At 43.8% G+C, this 26,502-nt stretch overlaps 1 long non-coding RNA gene across 1 annotated transcript; it reads right to left on the bottom strand.

The window, feature by feature from the left end:
- Positions 1–6,059: 6,059 nt before the first annotated feature.
- Positions 6,060–11,046, bottom strand: LOC117468369 (uncharacterized). The gene is made up of 5 exons (XR_004554476.2): positions 10,730–11,046; positions 9,940–10,065; positions 8,837–8,989; positions 8,203–8,300; positions 6,060–7,148 (listed from the first exon to the last, which is right to left on the bottom strand). It is a non-coding gene; the product is annotated as an uncharacterized lncRNA (long non-coding RNA).
- Positions 11,047–26,502: the final 15,456 nt, after the last annotated feature.

The following is a 26,502-nucleotide window of genomic DNA, read 5'->3' as shown; positions in this document are numbered from 1 at the left end:
GATCTGTCTTTGGTTTTCTGTCTGCGTTGAGTTTTGTCTGGTTTAGATCTGTCTGTGGTTCCCTGTCGTTAGTTTCCCTGGTGTGTCTAATTTACCTGATTGTGTTCACCTGGTGTCCCTGTGTTTTCTCCTCCCTCCTCACCTGTGTCTTGTTTGTATGATTAGTCTTGTGTGTATTTAAGTTCTGGTTTTTCTGTCTGTCTTTGTCGGTTCGTCTTGTGTTTTGACTTGTTCCTTTAGATCTAGCGGCTGACGAGTGGTAGAGAACGGAGGAGTGGTGTACAGAGTACGATTTAAAGAGTTTGTGAGGGTTTTTTCACGGAGCCTACATATTCGTTGTTTTGGTGAACGGTTGTGTTTTGTTTTTTTGAACGCCCCCCCTGGGGGTTCTTCCCCTGAGCTGGGATTTTGTTTTGATGACAGATTCAATGGCAACTGAGCCAGGAATGGACAAGACCACGGCAACGCGGATCATGGACAACGAGAAAGAGGGGGGCAAAACGGGCGGAAAGGAGGATACCGACGAAGAACAAGGACAAAACAAGAAAACGGAAGAGGAGGAAACAAGAAAGGAGAAGGGGAGTGAGAGGTACAGTGGAGAACTAACTGTGGAGGTAACTGGGGATGGGGGAGCCGCAGTAACAATGATGGACTTACTAAAGGGAATACAAAAAAAGTGTGGGGTTGTGGACGGGTGCAGAGTGAGAGGGGAGCGGCTATATGAAGTCACCATGCGGACCTCTCTGGGGAAAATTAAAATAATGGAGGGGCTGAGGGTGAACGGGGTCATGGTGCACGCACAGGACCTCTTGAACAAAGATCTGACTGTCTCGTTCCTAAATCTGCCGGTATATGTACCCGATAGCATGATACTCAAGAGACTGGAAGAGTGGGGGGTCGAGCCCATCTCGGCAATCAAAAAAAGAGTGTGGCCGGGCACAGAGATCACAGACGGCACCAGATTCCTGAGAGTAAGGTTCAATGACAAGGTCAGCTCCCTCCCCTATTCCACAAAGTTAGACACAGTGAGGGGGGCGGAGTACTTCAGGGTATTGCACAATCACCAGGTTCCTGTCTGCCGGCTGTGCATCCAGCCCGGTCACTTCTTTATGGAGTGCACGGAGTTTAAGTGCCACAAGTGTGGCCAGACAGGACATTATGCCAGGGAGTGCAGGTTCAGGGCGGAGAGAGAGGAGAAAGAGGAGGAAGAGAAGGAGGACAAGGAGGAAGACGAGGAGCAAGATGAGGAGGAGGAAGACGAGGAGGAGGAGGACGACGAGGAAGAGGAAGGGGCGGAAGGAACGAAGAAAAGACCCTTTGAGGAGGTCAGCGATGAGGATAGAGACCTGAGTGGGGGGGGAGCGGCGGGAGGTGAGGATGGAGCTAAGAAAAGTGCAAGGCAGAGCGGCGGAGGCGCCGAAGGGAGCAGCGGCGGGGGAAAGAAGTGTCGGAGTCCTGGAGTGGTGGAGGATATCTCGGAGGCATCAGAGGTGGATGAGGGAGTGCTGGAGGAGGACCCTGTGGTCGCCATGGTCTTCGGGAACCCTAATGATGAGCAGAGGGGCCGCGGCACGGGGAGAAACGGGCGTGGGGATGAGAAGAGGACCTCAGCGGAGAACGCAGGGCGGAGTGCTAGACGCAATCAGTTTAAGGTAACGATGTTAAGGACGCTTATTATAACAACATCCCTTTTGATGGCAACCATCTCCTCCTTTAACGGCAATGGCCTCAAAAATAGGATTAGAAGAGAACGGGCGCTAAGTCTATGTGGGGCCAGTATAATATGTCTGCAGGAAACACATTGGGATGGGGAGTGTGTGGAGGAGGTAAAAAAGGAGTGGATGGGTGAAGTGTTTGCAAATAATGGGAGTGTACATGCTAGGGGGGTGGCGATACTTATCAACTCAGGGGAGGTAAGGAATGCAAGGAAGGTTGAGGATGATGGTGAAGGGAGAATGATTGGAGTACAGTATGAATACATGGGGGAAAAGTTCAAGTTGATACATGTGTATGCACCTAATAGGCAAAAGGAGAGAAGGATTTTCTTTGAGGGGTTGTGGGGCAAATGTGGGGGGAACTGCATGATTGTTGGGGACTTCAATGTATGGTGTGGGAGGTTGGATGCGACAGTGAGTGCTCGCTTTGGGTATGACTCCTCTAGAGGAGCGCTCCAAAGCATGATGGAAGCGAACGGGTTGATTGATGTGTGGAGAGAAAGGAATGTGGGTGCGAGGGAATTCTCTAGGAGACAAGTGGAGGAGGGCAAGCTCACACAGAGTAGGATTGACTTCGCTCTGTGCTCAGAAGCTGTGGCTGGAAAGATTGGGAGCATCGAATACAGGGCCACTGCGCTGAGCAATCATATGGTTCTTAGTCTCAGGATGGGGCTGAGAATGAATGGGAGGTGTGGAGGTGTGTGGTGCCTGAATGCCAAACTGCTGAATGATGAGGTGTACAAGGAGAGGGTGAGAGAGTGTATAAGGGAGGGAGGTGCAAGGAGCAGTAATATATTAACTGGGTGGGAGGAACTAAGGAATTAAACAAATAAGCATAAAACACAGTAAGGGAAAAAACATACTTGTCAGAAGAAGGGAGGAAAGGGTGAAGAGAGAGTTCGTTAAAGAGGCGGAGAAAATAGATGGAGAGACGGGGAGAAATTTAGGAGAATATAGGAGGATCAAAGAGCTGGAGGGTATAGAGAAGGACAAATGCAGGGGGGTGACGGTAAGGAGCAGGGCCAAATATGCACTGGAGGGGGAAAGGTGCACTAGCTTTTTTCTAGGGCTGGAAAAAAGTAAGCAGGAAAGGAATTATTTAAAACAGGTTGAGGGAAAGGATGGTAGGAAAATAAGAGATTTAGTAGGGATAGCAGAGAGAGTAGTTTTACGGGGAGTTGTTTAGGGCAGAAGAGACCGATAGAGAGAGTGTAGAGACGGCGATAGACACAATGGACAAGACTTTAAGTGAGAGTGAAAGAGAGATGTGTGAGGGAGAGATTGGCACAGGAGAAATAGATCTAGCAATAGTAGGGTTGGGTAGAAATAAGAGTCCGGGGTTAGAGGGGTTAACAGCAGCATTTTATATTACATTTAGGGAACTGCTAATACCGGTGCTGCACAGGGTGTTCAAACACATTGAGGAGGAGGATGACTTGCCGGCCAGCATGGCAACGGGGGTTATAAGCATGATCTTCAAAAAAGGGGATAGGGACAGATTAGAGAACTATAGGCCGTTGAGCATGCTTAACAATGACTACAAAATTCTGGCCAGGGTACTGGGGAATAGAATCAAGAGGGTTATCAAAACAGTGGTGGGTGGGACTCAGGCGTATAGTGTACCGGGGAGGGATATAAGTGATACGACAAGCAGTATCAGAGACGTCATAAAACACATGAAGGAGGGGAGGGGGGGCATAGTAATGAGCCTTGATTTGAACAAAGCGTTTGATCGTGTCAATCACGAGTATTTATATAGAGTGTTAGGGAAAGCGGGATTTGGAGTGAAGTTGGTGGGTTGGATCAAAAGATTATACAGTCGGGCGAGTTGTGTCAAGATAAATAGGATCATAACCAACGTGTTTAGGTTAGGGAGGTCGGTCAGGCAGGGATTTCCTCTCTCCTCCATGTTGTATGCCTTGTCAGCTGAACCATTAGCCACAATGCTAATTCAGAACCAAAACCTTAGGGGGGTGGGGATACCGGGGGGACAGGTCAGTCTCCTGTACCAGTATGCAGATGATACCACGGTTACGGTCAGAGATGGGGATAGTGTGAGGGAAGTGTTAGAAGTAGTAGGGCAGTATGGCAGGGCGTCAGGGGCGAAGATTAACACGGACAAATCAGAAGTAATGTATATAGGTGAGGATGGAGTGGATAGGACAGGAATAGAGCTCAGGGAAAGGAAAGATTATTTTAAGGTGCTGGGTGTCAATTTGGGTATAAAGGAAATGGAGGGGAGGGATATGCAATATGAGGGAATCATTAACAGCATAAAGAGGACGCTCAGGTTTTGGAAGTTAAGAGGGAAGGTAGTTGTTATAAATGGGCTCATAGGGAGCAAATTAGTCTATATCATGACTGTCATGGAAATGCCGGAGAGGGTTCGTAAGGAAGTCGACACGGCAATAAATGAGTTTTTGTGCGGTGGGAGGGGCGTTAGAATTGCGAGAGAGGTAATGGAGAATGAGCATAAGGATGGAGGGATGAAGCTGATCAACTTGGAAAGGAAAAAGAAGGCATTAAGGGTCAAAATGATACTTAAATATATCAACGACAAAGAAGATAAAAAAGATCATGCTTGGAAAGTATTTTTAAAAGAGGCAATCAATAAGTGTGGAGGCTGTGGTGACAGCCCTTTATTCATGTCTTTAAAAAAAGAAATGCTTAGCAGTGTTTCGGAGTACCACAGAGAGGCTCTATTGGCATGGGGGGAGTTCTTAAAAGGGGTGAAGCATGAGTGTGTGAATGTTGAACAAGTGTGGAATCAGCCTGTATTCCTGAACCATATGATCGCTGTGGAGAAGTTCCCTGTATTCGATCTCCAAATGTGGGGGGCGGGTTTCAGACACATCAGGGATTTGGTTTATGAGTATGTACCGGGGTTTATGGGGGCACAGGTAATAGTGGATGAGGTGAGGGGTAGAGGGGGGAGAATGCCTTTGAAAACAGCAGAAGGGATCATGAACAGGGTGAAAAAGGGAATGCCTGGTGGGTGGAAGGAAATGATTGAGAGCGAAGCTGTAAGAGGTGGAGAGTGTGCGGCAGGAATGTACTTGGGGGAGGGAGATGTGTGTGTGAAAATAGAAAAGGTAAAGACTAAGACGATTTACAAAATACTGAGGGGAAATAAAATAAGAAGACCAGCTTCTGAGCGTGTGTGGGAAAAGGTTCTTGAGAAGTTTGATGTGCGAAAGATATGGGGAAATTTAAGGGTGAAGTGGAATAGCATTGAGTGTGAACATTTCGATTTTTTTCCCCCTCACAATAGGGTGTACAACAACTTGATCATAAGCCAGTTTGATGTCACAGTGAAGAGGGAATGTGATGTGTGTAAGACAAAGGTTGAAACGTGTATGCATGCATCTTTTGAATGTAGCAAACTGGGAGTGTACTTTGAAAGACTGAAGGAGCTAATTGATAAATGTTGGGGCGGGAGGATAATAAAAGCGATGGTATGGAAGGAGTTGTGGCTATTTGGGGTGCATGAGAGAATGAAAGGGCTCAATGTGAATCTCTGCAATTATGTGCTGAGCCATGTGCTGTGAAGATCAGGAGGAGACCAGACCAGAATGAGAGCAGAACAGTAGATGTATGGGATGTTTTCAAACGGATATTAAGCAAAAACATTCACATGGCACACGCATACCTGGAGAAAGACATTTTTCTGGAGAGCTTTGTGGAAGGGTGCGCTCTAGTGGGTGTTATGGACGATGACAGCCTGATGTTTGAGCATGATGGGGTTGGCTAGCATGTGCGGTGGGAGTATGGTGTGGAGTGGCTGCACTGTAAGCCCCGATAAGTTGAATCTACTTAAAAAAATAGAGGAAAGTGGTTGCCTTTAAAAATGTAAGTAAAGCATTATGAAAACTTGAGTAAACTTAAATTAATCAAGGACTTTAATTGTTATTTGAAGTACAATGCACTTCATGTCAAGTTGATTTCACTTACATTTTTAAGTCAACCACTTTCTATTTTTTTAAGTAACGCATTAGGAAAACTTGAGTGAATTTAACTTAAGTTATTCAAGGACTGGAATTGTTATTTGAAGTACAATGCACTTCATGTGAAGTTGATTTTACTTAAAATATTGTGTAATATCAATTGCTTTGCCCAATTATATAACTTAGAATTTTTAGTTGAAAGTGGTTACATTACGTATTTATATTTTTTATTCCGTCAACTACAAAAAAGAAAAAGACACAAAAATAAAGTTTTACCTTTTATTAAAACTTGGATACAATGAAATTGAGCATCTTATAAAAACTGTAGCAAAAATATTGTACCATACATTTTCACATTAAACCATAGCAATCTCTCTATATATATATATAAACAGATATATATCGCTCTGAAGAAATTAAGAGACCTCTTTAAAATGATAACTTTCTCTCGTTTTACTGTTTGTAAAAACTGGATTAACATTTGTGTTTTATTCTATAAATTAATGACTGACAACATTTATCCCAAACTCCAAATATTCTTATTTAGAGCATTTATTTACAAAAAATACCAAATGTTCAAAGAAACCAAAAAAGATGGAGTGTTTTCAGACCTCGAATAGTGCAAAGAAAACTATTTAAAATTCATTTTTCAACAACACAATACTACTGTTTTAACATTCGGAAGAGATCAGGAATTGAGCTTCCATGCGCCTTGGCTGCTCTGCAACACCTTTCACATTGCTGTTGGGTCACTTATTAAGCCACTCCTGGCACAAACAAATCAAGCAGCTTGGCTTTGTGTGCCAGGAGAGACAAAGTCTTTCAGCAACAATGTGACAGACTGATGGCGAGCAACCAAGACTCATTGAAAGCGGTTATTGAAACATCTGGGTTATTCCATCAAATATTGATTCCTGAGCTCTTCCTAAGTTAAAACATTAGTATTGTGTCGTTTAATAATGAAGAACTTGTTTTCTTTGTATTATTTGAGGTTTGAAAACACAGAATTTTCTCTGTTATTCTGACCAGAAAAGTATTTTCTGCAAATAAATGCTCTAAATGACTTCTTTGTTTGGAGTTTGGGAGAGATGTTGTCAGTAGTTTATAGAATAAAACACAAATGGAAATGCCAACAAGAGGTCAAACAGTGCAAACATGCAACAACAAAATGCAATATTGAAGTAGCCAACTTTTCAGAACCCCGTAAGCTGATTTTTGGGTGCCAGCTCAACCTTACCAAGCTTCAACATCACCTGTTGAACAAAGTGGAAAGTGTTTTTCATGCACTTTGGGTACTCCAATTGCAGGGCATAAATGAGTCCGAACAGGACACAGAAGGCCTGAGGCAGGTTAGCCGGTCCATCCATCACCACATTCCCCTCCAAGACGATTGCCACACTGGATGGGTTGAGCTGCGGATTTTCTCCGACACAGAGGATTCCCAGTGGAGTTTCACCGTACACCTCCTTATCAGCCGCATCGGCGCATCCTAACAGAGAAATAAAGAGATTGACATATAATTCTACATCGTCCACCAAAAAGTAGCTTCCACTGTTTATAATGAAAAGCATCATACAACATAAAAACCAAAAGTAATAAATAAAAGGACAATCTGGGCCTCAAATTGGCCTTACGTGGATCTGTACATTTCAAGTACTAGTTGCAAATTGTGCATCAAATATGGTTTTGTATGTAGCTTGGCTGCCATGAATTTGTGAACATTTGATGCAGACAATCTTCATTATTCACCTACAACACATTAGGTGTTAGGCTTATTTATTATGAAGGACACACACAGACACTCCCTTGATCTTTACCCTTTGTAGTGTGTGCACAAAACTATTCCAGAACATTATAAACATTTTCTCTAACTGTCCCCCTCGTACCTGCAGGCCGGAGGAAGGACTAAACAGACACATAACCTCAGAATTACAGTGTATAGAGCAGAACTAAAATTATCTACCAGCAAAATGGCCAAAATATATGTATTTTTTGGATTTACTGTATTTTATGAACAGTGACTGTTAATTGTTTGGATTTGCTTTGTGTTTATATCTGTTCCGTCATTTATATGGATGTTTCATCATCTATATATATTTCGAAGCCAAATCCATTTGGATGTGTGATTCTTGTGTTTCAATTGCTATATTTCCTCGAAGGCTTTGATTATCATAAGACAAAGATTACAAAAAATAACATTAATGAAAAAATGTTTCATTTGCATTTTTCCTAGAAAAGCATGCACATGTAAACCTAGTTTTTCTTAGAGTGTATTTTTTCTTACATAAATTACATTTGTATGGACACTTACATTGTTAAATGTTATATAGCAAAGAGTATTTAAAAAACCGAATCATATTTCATTTATATTGTTGGTGAATTAGTTAGACAATATATATATATATATATATATAAGGAATTGTGTAAATTACATTTAGTTCCGTATTTTATTTAAACCCTGAATAATGTCCCGGGTCAGTTTGACCCGAACATTACCAAAGGGTTCAAAATGTGAACATAACACAAGGGTTAAAGTTACTTACGGTGCAGGTCTTGAAGAAGGCAGAAGGCTCATCTCATCCCCCAAGATGATTGGCAGTCCCCGAACACAAAGGCATCTGATGTCTGTTGGCTCAGTGGTCTGGAATATAGTGGAGATAACAAAGAATGGTCATACATTCATCAAATACATTCTACAAACTCTACACAATGACTTTATTTCAAATATAGTTGAAAGTAAAGGAGAGGACAAAAGGAGATGACATATAATAAATATAATATATAAATATAATGTATAATGTCCTTTATTGTTTTATGTTTCATGTGGAACCTATATGCTGCAGGTCTCCCTTGAAAAAGAGATCTATGATCTCAATGGGACCAATCTGGTTAAATAAAGGTTTGAAATGAAATGAAATGACATGATGGGAGAGAATAGAAAAGGGAGAGAACATAACTTCTTCTTGACCAAAGAATAGAATAGGAAACAAAACAAGAGAGCAAAGCAAAATGAACAAGGGAAAAGAGGAAACAATGACACATGAAGAGATGCAATTAAATTGACAGGACAAGAGCAGCAAATGAGAGAAAAGAAGAGATGAGAAGGAAGTCAAAGGGACAGAAGAGGAACAAGGAGAGAGGAAAGAGATTGGGTAGACAGATGTTAAGTAAACCCACCTTTGTCTGACTTAAAAGCTCAGACAGAAATTGGCCAGTGACACCCTTCTTCTTCCTAAAGAGGTCCATCAGGCTTGGAGAGAAACGGTCAAGTGTATCGAAGAAGTTGTCCTTGAGATTTTTCCCCACCACTCTGTTGAACTCGCAATAAACCTGAAACACAAAAGAGAACAAACCATGTAAAACTGTCAAATAAAATCATCCTTGGTGAAACAAATAAGTGCATTTTTTATTTAGACAGCTTTTGCGTGCTTCACCATCTGATTTTTCAAGATGCCTCTGTGCACTTCTCACAGTAATATCTTAATAAAATCAGATATGTAAGTAGGTATGAGGATATAACTACATTTTATGAACATTACATTTAGAATACAAAAGGACAAACAAACCTGGGGAGGTTTCAGCCTGGAACCGAGAGGACAAAAATGAAACAAGAATTGTCAAAATCGGTTAATATATGGATGAGTGGGGGAGGGGGGGAACGGCTGGACACAGGCCGTGGGGGGACACCCGAGACCGGGCTATGTCCCCGTTAGAAGGAACCGGGTGAAATAGCCAAAAAAAGAAAAATTAATAAAACCGGGGAAAATAGGGGGAAAAGTGACAAAAAGTGTCCGAAAATAGGCACTCGTGAGGCGGGCAGAGTCCCCGTTACATTCCTCCATGGTTTGAGCGAAAAATGGCTACGTCAACTATTATGAGAACCAGGATGGGGGGTTCAAAAGGCCTGCCCAAGGCCGACCCAAAGTGCATGGTGAGCGGACTCATCACCTCCGTGAGAGTGGAGGTGTCCTGAGAGTGGAGCCTGCAGGCAGACCCCTCTCAGGCTGACAGGCAGGTAGGCCATACAGCTATTTTAGCCGGCCGGCTAAAATGATTGGTCGTGCTTTTTACAGCGCTACGGCTTCCACAGATTTACATTTTGTATGTATTTATTGTCAAAGCATTTCATATATGCATTGCTATCGGGATGTTAAGAGCATTCCATGGAATATAACAATAAGTGTTTCTGAAATAAATTACATACCCCACCTTTAAGGGATGTTAATCAACAACATCTGATAACGTAATGTGGTGCTAATGTTAGCTAAATGGAGTCTCACCTGATGTAGTAGCACAAAGCAGCCGTCCAAGCGCCACCCTCCTCTCCCTATGATGGAAGCCTGAGACAGCCTGTGGTGGCAGGGTTCTAGCGGCGTTCAATGTGGGGTGGTGTCCGATTCACACAACTAAAAGAAAGGTGACAAAAACAGCAACTGGGTGAAAAATAAATCTACGTCTTTCAGTGAACACGAACAAGTGAAAAAAGTACAGCACTGTCTGTTTAAAACTATCTGCACCTCGTAGCCTACTATCGCTCAGTAAAAGTTAACAAAAGCGAGGGAAACACACATTGCCTGACTGCAGTAGCGTAGAAGTGCGGCAGTTAAGTGATGTAAATCAAATGAAAACTTAATGTGGTCGCTATTAAGATCTAGATCCCTCCGCGGGCTACATGATCACACTGCGGGGATTCTCCCCCCCCTAATGACCACCTAGCAGCACATTATACCGATTATTACACGGCTACATACTAAAAAACAAACAAATGATTCATAATATATATTTTAAAATGATTTAATTGACTTAAAAATTATCGTAATAATTCCGCCAAAATAAAAAGTCCGTTCCACGGCGCACCAACGAATGGAACTTTAATTCAGAAAATAAACGGCAGCATTATTCGAATTTACCTGTAACTGTCAAAGTCTGTTAACATTTTATTTTCCTCTAACAAGTACTTAAACAATGCGAGAGAAGCCCACACCATGTTCCCGCTAGTTGATATTTCCTGTGGCTGTGTTACACCCAAAAGTACAAGAATTCAACCAAGCCGTTAGCTAAATCACTCACCAGATTTAGTAGATAAGGCAGCCGTGCAGCGTCCTTCCTTTGGAAGCGTAGACAGCGCGGTGAAAGGGTGCAAGTCCGGCGTTCAAAGTGGGGTTGCGTCCGACTGAGAAATTGCGAGCTGGAAACGTGGCTGCGGCACATCCAGATCCTTCTCTTTCCCATAATGCATTGCGAACATGACTAAAACTTCATAATGTGAAGTTACTTAACTTAAAATTATTGACACATTGCTTAACTAACACATGTAAGTATTATATGCTTACATTTGGTAGTCAGCAAGTAGAATAAGCTTACATTTGATAGTAATGCAATGAAACTTAAATAATGTCAGTAATTTGTAATTCATTATTTAATTAGGATATGAACTCCGGGCTAACAGTGTGGATAAACATAAAGTGTGGCTTATGCAAAAATTATTACCTTTTTATTATTAATTAATTGTGTTTGTTTTTTGTTTTTTTTGGCTTTTGTTGTTTTTTATTTAAAAAAAAAAAATGGTTTCTCATATTGTGATTTTTTATCATTATGTACTCTGATTGGACTATCAAAATGAAGTCAAATGGGGTTTTTTGGTAGTCTATCCCGGGCAAGTGCATTTTGCTTGTTTCTCTTATCTGTCATGTGTTGCATGATTATTGTTTAAAGTGTATGGCCACAGTTACGGTATGTAAAGACAAGGTATCGCAATAAAATGATGATTTTTCTAATAAAAATCCAACGGCTGACGAGTGGTAGAGAACGGAGAAGTGGTGTACAGAGTACGATTTAAAGCGTTTGTGAGTTGTTTTTTTTCACGGAGCCTACATATTCGTTGCTTTGGCGAACAGGTGTGGGGTTTATTTAAACGCCCCCCCTGGGGGTTCTTCCCCTGAGCTGGGGTTTTTTTGATGACAGATTCAATGGCAACTGAGCCAGGAATGGACAAGACCAAAGCAATGCGGATCATGGACAACGAGAAAGAGGGGGGCAAAACGGACGGAAAGGAGGATACCGACGAAGGACAAAACAAGAAAACGGGAGAGGAGGAAACAAGAAAGGAGAAGGGGAGTGAGAGGTACAGTGGAGAACTAACTGGGGATGGAGGAGCCGCAGTAACAATGATGGACTTACTAAAAGGGAATACAAAAAAAGTGTGGGGTTGTGGACGGGTGCAGAGTGAGAGGGGAGCGGCTATATGAAGTCACCATGCGGACCTCTCTGGGGAAAATTAAAATAATGGAGGGGCTGAGGGTGAACGGGGTCATGGTGCACGCACAGGACCTTTTGAACAAAGATCTGACTGTCTCGTTCCTAAATCTGCCGGTATATGTACCCGATAGCATGATACTCAAGAGACTGGAAGAGTGGGGGGTCGAGCCCATCTCGGCAATCAAAAAAAGAGAGATCACAGACGGCACCAGATTCCTGAGAGTAAGGTTCAATGACAAGGTCAGCTCCCTCCCCTATTCCACAAAGTTAGACACAGTGAGGGGGGCGGAGTACTTCAGGGTATTGCACAATCACCAGGTTCCTGTCTGCCGGCTGTGCATCCAGCCCGGTCACTTCTTTAGGGAGTGCCCGGAGTTTAAGTGCCACAAGTGTGGCCAGACAGGACATTATGCCAGGGAGTGCAGGTTCAGGGCGGAGAGAGAGGAGAAAGAGGAGGAAGAGAAGGAGGACAAGGAGGAAGACGAGGAGGAGGACGAGGAAGGGGCAGAAGGAGCGAAGAAAAGAGCCTTTGAGGAGGTCAGCGATGAGGATAGAGACCTGAGTGGGGGGGGAGCGGCGGGAGGTGAGGATGGAGCTAAGAAAAGTGCAAGGCAGAGCGGCGGAGGCGCCGAAGGGAGCAGCGGCGGGGGAAAGAAGTGTCGGAGTCCTGGAGTGGTGGAGGACATCTCGGAGGCATCAGAGGTGGATGAGGGAGTGCTGGAGGAGGACCCTGTGGTCGCCATGGTCTTCGGAAACCCTAATGATGAACAGAGGGGCTGCGGCATGAAGAGAAACAGGCGTGAGGATGAGAAGAAGACCTCAGCGGAGAACGCCGGACGGAGTGCTAGACGCAAAGAGGACAAAGAGAGGGAGATGGAGAAAAGGAGAGCGAGCTCAACAGAGGGGGAGCTCGGGAAAGGAATCAGTTTAAGGTAACGATGTTAAGGATGCTTATTATAATAACATCCCTTTTGATGGCAACCATCTCCTCCTTTAACGGCAATGGCCTCAAAAATAGGATTAGAAGAGAACGGGCGCTAAGTCTATGTGGGGCCAGTATAATATGTCTGCAGGAAACACATTGGGATGGGGAGTGTGTGGAGGAGGTAAAAAAGGAGTGGATGGGTGAAGTGTTTGCAAATAATGGGAGTGTACATGCTAGGGGGGTGGCGATACTTATCAACTCAGGGGAGGTAAGGAATGCAAGGAAGGTTGAGGATGATGGTGAAGGGAGAATGATTGGAGTACAGTATGAATACATGGGGGAAAGTTCAAGTTGATAAAAGATGATGAGGATGTGATGTCAAATGAAGGAAACGAGGGTGCGGCCAATGCGGGGGGGGGGAAGGAGTGGGGAGTGTGAAGTATGCTGTTGAGAGGGAGGATAAAAAGAGGATGAAGGGGAGTGAGAAAAAGCTGAAGATATGGGAACTGGGGGGGGAAATGATGTAGAGGTTGAGATGGAGGAGACTGAGGGGGGGGAGCACGTGGTGAAGTAAGGGAGGAAGGGAGAGCGGAAGACAAGAGGGGGGAAGGGGGAAAGGATGAGTCAGAGGGGGGGGGGGGGGATAGGATGGACGAAGATGAGGAAGAGGAGGAGCAGGGACAGAGAGAGGAGGAGCTTATGAAAATGAAGATTTTGAGGCATAAAAAGGACGAAGTTGAGTTAGCGGGAGTAAGAGGAATGATGACGTGGTGGTGAGGGAGGTGGAAGAGGAGGAAGAGGAGGTGGAAGATAGTGAAGGACCTTCGAGCGATGAGGGGAATATGAGTGATGTTTGGGATAGTGAGAGGGAGGAGAGTGGGAATGAGGAACAGGAGGTGTGGAGACGGAAGGAAAAGGACCTTCTATTTGAGAGGGAGATTAGGGGGGAAATAGAAAGCAGCCACAAGAGCGAGGAGGGAGGAGCTCAAGGGTTGGAAGCGCATCTCAGTTAGGGAAAGTAAATGATAAAGGTGTCTGGGTGGAGTGCAAGGAGAACGTGCATCACCTCAGGGTTAGGCAAAGGGCGTTTGGGGGGAGGGAGGGGGAAACAGTGGCGATATGGAGGGACATGTGGGAAAAGAGAAAAGTAAAGGCGATAGCTGTCACTCGGGTAGACGTGGATGAAGGGAATTGAAAACAATATGATGTGTTAAAGTGTTAAAATGTTGGGAATGATGTTGAGATTAATGATGTGGGAAAAGAGAAAGGAATGGGCGATTACTGCGACTGTGGAAAATAGGAGATGGGATATAGAGTAATTGATGGTTGTGATGTGGGACAAAAGTGTGTGATGGTTTGAAAATGTTTCTGCTATATTTGAGAATGCTTCATGAAAGCTGAGATTTTGTTGAAATTGATTTGTTTGAAAGCCTTGGGGTCCTTTCTTTTTGGGGATCAGTGAGGTGGACTATTATGTTTTTAAAATGTAACTTTGTTTATATTTTTCTATTAAAAAAAAAAATTGAAGTAATGACTTGGTCTGCGGTGAGTGTTCTGTTCAGTCTTTGTTAAATCGTTTAGCCTTGAAATAAAGGAGTTATTTTTGTCACTTGAATCTGTATTTGGGTCCTGCTTCCTACACACATCGTAACAGAACGAACCGACCAAAGATATGGGCCCAGCAGATACTTTTGAGCAGGAACTATTGGATTATACCTTCTCTTTGACTAACTGCGCTCATCGATGGATAGGAGCGGTCAGGGTTCAGCAGCGAGATGCTGCTCTGGCAGATGCATTCCACCTTACGATGAAGAGTCAAGATTTGATTAAATTCTTACCTGCCTGGCTTTTGGATTACCTCACGATTTGTTTTCCCGATCCTGACAGACCCAGGTCTCCAGATTCCCTTTTTGATACCACATGCGTGTGGTCCGTTTGGCGTCAGCCCCTACTTCTCACCCAGTGTTTGCTACAGTCCAGGAGCCATTAGCTGGTACTCGTCTGGCTTTTGGAGTTCCACGGAGCCTGCAAAAGGCTCCTAAAAGAAGGAGTCGCAAGGCCAGGTTAGCACCACGAGCCCAAAGGGTCATGGTTACAGACCCAGTTCTGGCCCCAGCAGCCATGGTTCTTGCTCCAGAACCGGTCCCGGCAGCCATGGATTCGGCTCCAGAGCTGGCCCATTCAGCCATGTTTCCGGCTCCAGAACCGGACCTTACAGCCATGTTTCCGGCTCCAGAACCGGACCTTACAGCCATGTTTCCGGCTCCAGAACCGGACCTTACAGCCATGTTTCCGGCTTCAGAACCGGACCTTACAGCCATGATTCTGGCTTCAATTCCGGCTCCAGTTCCGACTCCAGTACTGGCTTCAGCAGCCATGGTTCCAGAACCAGTTCCGGCCCCAGCAGCCATGGTCCCAGACCCATTTCTGGCCCCAGCAGCCATGTTTCCAGTCCTGGTTCCGGCCCCAGCAGCCATGGTTATGGCCCCAGCAGCCATGGTTCCAGACCCAGTTCTGGCCCCAGTAGCCATGGTTCCGGCCCCAGTTCTGGCCCCAGCAGCCATGGTTCCGGACCCAGTTCTGGTTCTGGCCCCAGCAGCCATGGTTCCAGACCTAGTTCTGGCCCCAGCAGCCATGGTCCAGGCCCCAGTTCCGGCCCCAGCGGCCATGGTTCCAGACCCAGCTCTGGCCCCAGCTGCCATAGTCCCATCTCTTGTCCCTTCTCTGGTCCCCTTTCTAGTCTCTTCTCGAGTTCCCCCTCTAGTCCCTTCCCAAGTCCCTTCTCTAGTCCCTTCCCTAGTCCCTCCTCAGGTCACTTCTCTAGTCCCTTCTCCAATCCCACCTCTAGTCACTTCTCAGGTACCAACTCTAGTCCTATCTCTAGTCCCTTCTCTAGTCCCTACTCAAGTCCCTTCTCAAGTCCCTTCTCTAGTCCCTTCTCTAGTCCCATCTCCCTCCTTTAGTCACTTCTCTAGTCCCTTCTCAAATCCCAACTCTAGTCCCATCTCAAGTTCCCTCTCGAGTCCCCTCTTCAGTTTCCTCTCAAGTCCCCTCTGAAGTCATCTATCGAGTTCCCTCTCAAGTCCCCTCTCGAGTCTCCTCTCGAGTTCCTTCTCGAAATTCCTCTCGAGTTCCCTCTCAAGTCTCCTCTCGAGTCTCCGTTCTAGTTCCCTCTCGAGATCCCTTTCAAGTCAACTCTCAAGTTTCCTCTCGAGTTCCCTCTCAAGCCCTCTCTCTCGAGTTCCCACTCAAGTCCCTACTCATGTGCCGTTGGAGATCCCGCAGACTACTCTTCTGCTGGGGGTCCTGCCAACCCTATGTCCTGTACCATTGGAGGTTCCGCTGGGGGTCCTGCCAACCCTATGTCCTGTGCCGTTGGAGGCCCCGCCGACTACTCTTTTGTCGGGGGTCCTGCCAACCCTGTGTCCTGTCCCGTTGGAGGCCCGCCGACTACTCTCCTGCTGGGGGTCCTGCCAACCCTGTGTCCTGTCCCGCTGGAGGCCCCGCCGACTACTCTCCTGCTGGGGGTCCTGCCAACCCTATGTCCTGTCCTGTTGGGGGTCCCGCCGACTACTCTTCTATCGGGGGTCCTGCCAACTCTATGTCCCGTGCCTTTGGAGGTTCCGCTGGGGATCCTGACAGCTCTATGCCCAGTCCAGTTGGAGGCCCTGCCATCACCTTTCCTGCCGGGGGTACTGCCAACACCTTGTCCAGTTCCGTTGGAGGCCCCGCCATCCTGTGTCTCGCCTGTGTCATTCCTGGTCCTCTGCTGTGCCCCTGGGCGGTCAGCTCAGTCCCGTCTTCCTGGCCCCCTCCACCCACCCTGGTGGCTTAGTGATGCGTAAACATCCGTAGGGTTGAAACTCTTGCTACAGATGTGTTTGAAACACTGTTGGAAGAACTGAAGAAAGCCGATGTCAGCACTCGCTGCTCGCTGCTCCCTGACTGACAGCACTCTTCACCAATGTCTTAGCACTTTTTGTTTTGTATGCACTTTGAGAATCCTCAGATTCTGTTAAATTAATGCTAATTTGTTGTGTTTTCATGCACTTTTTGAAGTGCCTTTGTTAGATGAAGGATGAATAAAAATGTTTTTTATCGCAGTAATATGTGTTGGTTTACCCGCTTTTTACAGGCCACTGAATGTCTGGCCCAGCTGAATTTAGTAGTTATAAAATCTGGCCCAACTAAATTTGTAATTGAATAGCCCTGCACTAGATACTGTAGTAAATTAGAATGCTTCTCAACCATAAACCTTGAACAACTGAATTCAATGATTCATTCTTCTAAACCATCAACGTGTATCTTAGACCCGATTCCAACTAAGCTGTTAAAGGAAGTTTTTCCATTGATTAACACTTCTTTATTAAATATTATGAATATGTCTTTATTATCAGGCTATGTTCCACAATCATTTAAAGTAGCAGTTATAAATCCTCTTCTTAAAAAGCACAACCTCGATCGAGAGGTTTTAGCCAAGAAACCTATTTCTAATCTTCCGTTCCTCTCAAAAACTCTTGAGAAAACAGTCGCAAAACAGCTGTGGGATTACTTAAAAAACAATGATTTATTTGAAGATTTTCAGTCTGGCTTTAGAACACATCATAGCACAGAGACAGCTCTGGTTAAAGTCACAAATGACATTCGGACAGGGGACTTGTCTCTATTCTTGTTTTGCTCGATCTCAGTGCTGCATTTGATATATAGCGGCCAAAATCATAAAAATATAAGAAAGAAATATACGCAAAGTAAGGTGCCGCTGAGGCACCCGTCAGCTAATCTTACACATGGGAAAGGATCAAGATCCGAGCAAAAGTCGTTTCAGTGCGATTTATTATACACACATCAAGCATTTCTCTTCCTTCTTACCCGATGCTAAAAAACCATAAGCCTACAGGGTGCCCCGCTCACTACCACCTGTTTCCCATATTTATAATGAGCAGGTCTCCCCTCCCCCGGTGCCCAAAGGCTACCTTTACAAAAACAGAGGCATAGTACAACTTATTTGATCAACTTAAATAATAATTAAAAGGAAGATTGACTATAAACAAAAAAGAACAATAAAATAAATGGATAACTATTAAATAATATAAGCTCCTAGATATGGCTTCATCATACCGGCCCCTAATTGTGATGCAATAGAAAATCAATTACAACAAAACATCCTGTGGAGCCAGGTAACACCTTTAAATATTTTAAACTACGCAAAATATCTAATTACATTTCTGTTTATCATACAAAATCTACTAATATGCATATATACATTTAACAAGTCATTTCAATTAGCCCCCACTTAGATCCCCCCCAAAGTTCATGCTGCATCAGTGTCTTTTGTGGTTTCACCACTCACTGTCCCTGAGGCAGGAGACAATAGTCAAAAGGGTATCAGTGTAGTTTGAAATAGAGAGGTTTGTGTATGGAAAGATGTAAGAAAGACAGTATGTGTGTGTGTGCAGGGGATAAGGGGTAGGGCATTGGCTAGCTCTTGGCTCAGTTGGCTTCCAGGAGTAGACAGAGCTTACTAATGGGCCTTTGCAGGATGTTAGTCTTGGTCTGAACTAACACACTTCTGACCAGACCTTTGGGTCTGGGCAGGGTTTTAACCACACGGCCGAGGGGCCATGAGTTCCTTGGTGCTGTTTCATCGACGATGACCACAATATCGTTGGGTTGAAGATTCCTTCTAGTGTTGACCCACTTTTGCCTTTGCTGCATGAGTGGCAGATATTCTTTAGCCCACCTCTGCCAGAAGAGGTCTGCAATGTATTGAACTTGTCTCCATCTCTTTCTGGTGTAGAGGTCATCTTTGCAGAAGAGTCCAGGTGGTAAGAGTGGTTTGGTTTTCAGCTGCAGCAGGTGGTTTGGCAACGGCATGGCAACGGCATTTGAAGAAATCTCAAAACTGTCCCGTTGATGTCTTCACGGCTGGACTGTTAGCACACATGTGAAGTTTTAGCACTTTTTGACAATTTTCATAGGAGTTATAGCAATATCGTGTTTTATTGCAAGGGATGTGTTGCCATGGCAACAGCTTTTGAGGAAAACTCACTAATGGCACGTAGACATGTTGAGGGCTAGAGCATTAAATGTCATCTGCAGTCTGGTGGTGTTTTGACCATTTTCACATCAGTTACGACAACATCGTGTTTTTTGGCAAAGGATGCGGTTCCATGGAAACAGCCTATGATGAGTGTGACGGGGTTCTATTTCTCCGTTCAAAACATGGCTTAGTCGGTTGTTTAAGCTCCAAAAACACTTTATTTCTATCAGCAACAAAACAAAAAAAACGGAACCAGCACAATTTAAACAGAATAAATAAATCCAAAACAGGCCGTCCATCACTCATCAGAGTAAACATGCTCCGGTGTTGCCTTCTCTGCAACCATCTCCTGAACATGTCCCAGCTGTTGCCTTCATTGCAACATTCTTCTGAGTTCCCCCTCCAGGGCCAAAACCGTCCATTTTGAGCTCATAGCTCCTCCCACAGGCTTACCGTCAACAGGTGACGCAATTACCTCAAACCACATTGTCAACATAAAAGAATCCGACCCAAACATAAACAGGTTAACCACCTCTTAACATAATCATTTATCCAATTAACAAATACACAATAAATAATACATTGCATGGTTTATTTTTATATAGAGCAGGAAATGTTTGGTGTGTGACTGTGTGTGCGTGTGTGTGTCGGCTGTCCGTGGCGGAGTCAGTCACTCATGTGATCCGCTCCGTCACAGTGAGATTTCAGATTTCGTGTAGAGCTGTTGAGGCATGGACCGGTGATATACAAGCGAGGTTTGGGGACGATCGGACTGTCCATTGGAGTTACAGCGACATCGTGTTTCATGGCGAGGGATGCGTTTAAATGGAAACGGCATATGATTACACCCCATAATTGACATAGAGCTGTTGAGAGCTTGACCATTAACCATTATCTGAAGTCTGGTGCTGTTTTAGGCCATTTGCATAGGTATCACGACAACATCGTGTTTTATGGTGAGGGATGCGTTTCCATGGCAACAGCCTATGGTGAGGAATTATGTCTCAGGAATGTAGGGTTTTGGAGTTATGGCAGGTTTAAAAGAAAATATGAAGGCAGAATTAAATCTGTCCTGCACTCTAGCTGTGACATCACACACTCTAACATCTGAAGAAGGCCTCTTTAACAAGGTCTGAACAATGTTTAATATCTCTAAAAGTATGAATCAGATTTAAAAGTTGTGTTACACGAATAATGTCAGAAAGATGTGTAACATTTTAAAGTTGGAATGAGGTTTCTGAGTTGCAGTTGAAGTTCTGCAGTTGAAGTTGCATGAAGATTGTTGAAGTCTGAAGAGTTTCTCCATTGACTTCCATGTTAAAAATGTGATGAATTATGGGATGTATCTCTGGAATTATGAAAGTTATGAATAAGAAAAGTAATAGCCATTGATTCCCGACCGAGCTGAACGTTTTGATTTTCGAATGGAGTTTCTGCGATGTGGAATGTGGGAGAAGAAGAGGTGCAAAATAACCCGACGGAATGATAAAGAATTTTGTGGGTAGCATTACAGATAGTTGGAATGCTGTATCAGCATTCCCACTAAATCACTCTATACATTTGCATTGCTATGCGGATGATACTGTTGAGAGCTTCATAGTATGTTGAATACTTAAAACGAAAGTTCGTTATAATCAAATATAATCAATTATATTCTTGTATAACCCACAATGAAAATGATTCATATTTTAGGTTTTTCTATATTTACAGCATAAACAAAACAAAGTGGTTTGTTAAGTTGAGTGTAAGACCTATAATGATTTATGGCTTACTCTCTGTCCAAAGAGAGTAGGCAGGTTCTTCCCTCTCCTCTCACAGCAGAACACAGGGAGGGGGGCTCCTGACTTAAGGAGAAACACATTGAGGCCTCAAAAAGGTGGTTATGTCATAGCCATAGAATATGTCTAGTCCAGGGTTTCCGTTAGCCGGTAATTACCGGTTTTTAGCTGGTAAAATGTATAAAAAACCGGTAAATTCAAAACCTGACGGTCAAAATGTCTGGTAATAATTAGGGAGGCTCCGATCGATCGGCCGCCGGTCATTATCGTCGATATTCACTCTTAATAGTTTGATCGGTGCTCTCTATAAAGGCTGATCAGGAGAGCTGGATCTGATCGATATGGACATAAACACGAGTGAAGTGTAACCGGACGCGAGAGAGAGATCAGATCAGCTGCTGAGTCTGACCGAGACACGCAGCTCTGCATAATCACCTGAAGCCCTGCCCTCTATTTAGCGGGCTGCAGGAGCTGCATGAGAAACTGACGTGCTGTCAGGAGAGAGAGGGAGGGAGAGGGGAAAAGAGAGGCTCCGTTTCTCCCGTGTTATTATTCAAAGTTGATGTAAACTTCTGAATAATGTACGTTATCTACTACAAGTAGTTTGTTTGAATGTAATAATTATGTTGTTTGTTGTTTGTGGAATAATTTATTGAAAAATTAATCTGAATTGTTTCGATCTGTTACGATTATAAACTGAAGCAATATAAAAATGAGCCCCGTGAACTGAGTTTTAAACTGAAGCATATCTGCTCATAGTCCGGTAAATTACCTGCTTACGGAAACTCTGCTACACAACTCTTATTGTTATTATTGAAATATGACCCGTAAGTTTCAAATTTGTCCAGTAAAATAAATTCTGCCCGGACATTTGACCAGCGAGAAAAAATCCTAGCGGAAACCCTGGTCATGTTTTGTTTTTTTCACAAGCATGGGAAGGTGTGTCTTATGCCAGAGCCAATATAATATGTTGGTTGGGTATAGAGGAGGTGTTTGTGGGGTTTCTATCCGGTTTTTTGAGCATAAAAAGACTGGCTTTTTTGGATTTCGGAGGGGAGAGAGGGGGAAACCCCTGGTATACTCTCTCCCGGTAAACTCTGGCCCTCAGAGCTGGGTTAGATGGCTCACACACTCACACACAAACATATTTTTAACATTTTTTTAAGAAATACTTTTTTTATTTTTTTTGGGTGGAATGAATACCTATAGTGATGATTCAATATAATACAATACTTTGTATAGTCTGGTACCTGAAAAAGGTCAAATGGCACTAATGGAACCAAATGTGCCCAAAGCTTATTCCGCCTGGACTTTATTTACATAAACCTCTCTAAAAAGGTCAAATGTCACTTGTTTTGCCTCAATCTTGATACAGGGTACTTATTATATGTTATACTTTGGATTCCTAAAGCTTTGAGGCTACTAACCCATCATTCAAGGTTGGTCTTCACTATAAGTAATGGGTTTTCTTTAGGCGGAGACAGGAATTTACATTTTTTTGCTATGTTCCATCTAAATTTACTCTGACACAGAAAAATCTATATTGATTCTGACACTTCTACATCCAACTCACAGATGTAACCTTGCTTTGACAATAAAAATTATTCATATAAACCTTTTAGAAGTGAAGCTATAGTCATTTGTTCTGGGAATGTCATTTTCGAGCCTGAAACCTGAAAAACAGGCTCGGGGTTTAACAGGTTAACTGAGGTGTCCGCATGTACTAGCTGAATCCAGAAGAGTAACCTAGAACCAGGTGACGGTATAGTCGGACTGATTCATCCGGTGTGAGTAATAGCCTAGGAACTTGCATGTGTATAAAAGAATGAACGTAAACCCTTAAATAAAAAAAAAAATTAAATAAAAAGAATGGCGGATGAGGTTAGAACACAATTTAATGACTCAGAGCCAACTTCAGATGGGGAGGGATACACAGAAGCAAAATCCGGAGCTTCTGCTCGCCCTGGTCAGCTTAGCCCAGACCCACGGGCGTACCGCAACCTAAATACTTTCCTGTCAGACTACCGTTTGGACAGAGAGCAACAAGCAGGTTAATGTCTGAGACCCTACCTCCACCCTACAGGGATAAAAGCTCACAAATGCCAATCATGAGTATTCCATCTACTACTAAAGGAAAGTTGGAAATAATAATGGAGAATATTGAATATCTTAAACTGGATCAACAAACCATGATAGTGAACCCTGCTAATAGGGAGCTAAAGAATGCAGGAGGAATAGCAGTAGCTCTGGCAAAGAGAATAGGTCCTAGCATGAAAGCACAGTGATAATATGATAAGGACTATTAAACTGTCAGAAGGCAAGGTGGTGATCAGATGACCCACAAATACCGGTTGTTTTGCATGTACTTTTAAGAAAAAACCTATGTGGGAACTATCAGCAGATATCAAACCCCAACAATATCTTCAAAACTAATATGAGGAGTTTTTTGCGAAGCTAAAGCTCAAATACTTTACCAAAATCAACTAAACTATTTCGCTCATGAAGGAGCTTACACTTTTGGAAAAGAATCTCCTCCTTTCTCTGCTCCTGAGGTGCTGCAGAAAAACGTAGCACATGGGGTCAGAGACAGGTGTGACCTCTGGAGGGGAAGAAAATCTGAACAGACCACAGAGCGATCCATTAAAAGTGTTATGGCCTCAGCACAGAGAGGAAGATGGAGATTGTAAGAAACTCTCCCAAAGCAGGCTATCCACCCCCACCCCCACCCAGCACAAGGGGAATAGTGTTCCTCTCACCAAAGAACAAATCAACTCTTAACCAAGTCAGATCTAAAATAGATATAGCTCCAGTTGTTAAGAAAAGAGGGAGATTAACAATTTTTTTTTTATCTTAACACCAGAACAAAAATATCAATATAAAAAAACTGAGAGAATAAGAATGGAAAATGGCAGAGCATGATGTCTGATCCAGATGTGGAGTTTAGGACCACAGGAAGTAAGCCACAAAGGGAAACAATGACACCTTTACAGAAAACCGCTGCTCCAAAGGTAACACTGTTTACAGAGGGGAGTTTGCGAAAAGGTGACCAAGCAGCCACTTGGGCCTTTATAATGAAAACTAATTCAGGTGAAGTACTTTGCAAGCAAAAGGGTGCAATACCAGGTACAGCACGAACTGCTGAGGAGAAGGCCATTTGTTGAGGGACTTCTTTTTGCTAAACAACGTAAAATAACACACATCCGTATTGTTACTGATAGTGATTATTGTTACAAAGCGGGTAAAGATTAGCTTAATAACTGGGAACAAAGGCAGTTTACCAATGTGAAAGGTGAATAACTTACACATGCCCTTCAAGTGAGGGTCTTATTGCAGAGTTAAGGGCAGGCATGCACCTAGAATGGAATCATGTCTGTAGCCATACAGATAAAATCAAATTAGACTATCAGGGTAATAGAGAAGTTTTACCTTGTTTAAAGCCAGGGAAGAGTTAACCACCTGACTGCCATATTCCCTAGAATATGGAAAAAGGGTGGAAGCATTCACGTACCCCCTGAAGAAGCTCCTCAGGTTGTGCGTGAATTACACAGCAGTTTAGGCCATGTGGGCCTATTTCGGATGAGAAAATATTGTCTCCACAATAAAATCCTCATACCGAAATTGCGATTGCACCTACAACACACATGGTCAACATGTCTTCAATGTGTAGAGGTGGATGGGTTCAAGAAAGTTCATCCTGAGCATCTTAAAATAATAGAGGAAGAACCACTAATCAGTTTTAGGGCTGACATAGCAGGTCCTTTTCTGACCCGCACTCCCAGTGGGAACAAGTATTTCCTTGTGACCTTTGATAATGGAGGGAGTCATAAACATGTCTATCCTCTGACCAGAGCAACTGGAACACAGTGTCTGCTGAAATGGCGGAACATATAAGTATGTTTTTCCTAAAACTGAGAGAATAAGAATGGATAATGCAACTCACTTTAAAAATGAGAAAGTGTTGTCACCCTTGCAGGATAAAGGGAATCACACCTATATGGTCGTTACCATATAAGTATCAGGCGTTAGAGCAGCCAAAGAGTGGAGTATAAAAACTGTAAAACAAATTGGGACATTCCAATCAATTTGACGAGGCTGAATATATTCCTATATGTATGGAAAAGCTACCTAGGGCAAAAGTCAGGTAATATCTAACTATCACACCTTTTCCGTTTAAGTTCAGAAATCGTGTATGGGTGACCAGAAAGGGGCGAAGTCCAGAGAAGGGTTAGCTTAAAACTAAATCAGAAGGTTTGGATACAGTGAAGTCAATCTCTGGGAACATAGTTTCACTCCAGAAGAGAGGACCGGTTCACCCGAGCCAACTGAGTTTAGAATCCAGATAGGAATATGACTGCGGCCTACCCAATCCACTGTTGAAGCTATCAGTCTCACATCACATGACATGTTTTGCACACACACGTGGCAGTTAATGTGCTTTCTTCCACAGGAGAGGATGGCTTTTTGTGGGATCTTCCCGCAAGAATTTAGAATTTGTCTTGGTAAATTCGGTACCAAGGGATATTCGAGAGAGCAAAAGAGGTAATAGCTCAAATGCAAAGGATTTAACAGAAGAACTGTTAGAATCGTTAGTGAATTATGCAAAGAAAGATGGCAAGACGAAACTCTGTCTATTAGCATATGGATCATTGGAGCTTGAATGGAGAATACCTCAGTATCAAAGAGGAAATGGGAAATAACCTTTGTATTATTTTTCTCATTGTTTTTTAATTTTACACTATTAGTTTTCTTTTCAGTTATTTTAATTGTTATATGCCTACACCCTACAACAGTATTAATTTAAATTAGATTTTTTTTGAGCATATCTTCCTCCTTCTTTTTTGCTGGTTTTCACACAGCATGGAGGTGTAGGGCTGGCAGGTCGTTAAACTGATAAGAGTAAATTATGGCCCAGTGCTTGAGAAAACCCTTGGGGAAGTTTTTAAACTGAAAACAAATTTTTATGAATCAGAGAAATGATTTATACTTGAACTTAGCTATATTGTTGAGATTAATACCTCAGCAATCTACCAAGAGGATTTGAACCTGCCTAGCGGGACAACTTCAGTCACAGTGCCTCAAGTGAAGCCAAGTCCTGGACCCAGGAAACCTGTGCAGCATGGATCAGCGGCTGAGTCACCTGTACCCCTGCCAGTGGAGGATGATGTTTCTTCCAGCTTTGTGGGACAGGCTGCATCTCTACCCGCTGAGCCACTCAGATCGCAGTGGATTTCCCAAAAAGGGACGACTACCTGATAACTGCATGGTCAGATATCAGACGCCAGGTAGCAGCAGCCCTACCTACCCCTGACACTGGTCCACTTCACCATCTCCGACCCGGCGACTTCGTGCTGGTCAAGGACTTCCGGAGAAAGAGCTGGAAATCCAACCGTTGGCAAGGTCCCTACCAGGTGCTTCTCGTCACCCAGACAGCGGTCAAGGTCACCGAGAGAGCCACGTGGGTCCACGCCAGCCACTGCAAGGTCGTAGTCACAGGCCAGGAGAGACGGTAGAAACAGACGACAACAAGTGACGTGCCAAGTCACCACCAGCACCACACTCGCACCACATACATCTAATCTCACACTGCACACACAGGATGTCATGAGCGAGTGCCAGCTAAGCTGTTTCATATGCTTCTGGTTCCTCGTTTGTGCTATCATTGTGTGGGGCCTCATTGACCTTGTCACAAAGTCATGAGCGATTATTGACGAGGTCTAAAAAATCCATAACAACTGTCGACCGAGTTATCTGGCTTTCGTTTGGAGGTGTCATCCAGGGAGGAACCTCAACCCCTCCATGCAAGTGTCAGGCCGAGTGGGGGTGCGCACACATCTATGATCAT

Source organism: Pseudochaenichthys georgianus, chromosome 3, assembly GCF_902827115.2.
Source record: "Pseudochaenichthys georgianus chromosome 3, fPseGeo1.2, whole genome shotgun sequence".
Taxonomy (NCBI): Eukaryota; Metazoa; Chordata; class Actinopteri; order Perciformes; family Channichthyidae; genus Pseudochaenichthys; species Pseudochaenichthys georgianus.
The sequence above is the reverse complement of the archived record's forward strand: the minus strand, read 5'-3'. Positions and strand labels throughout refer to the sequence as shown.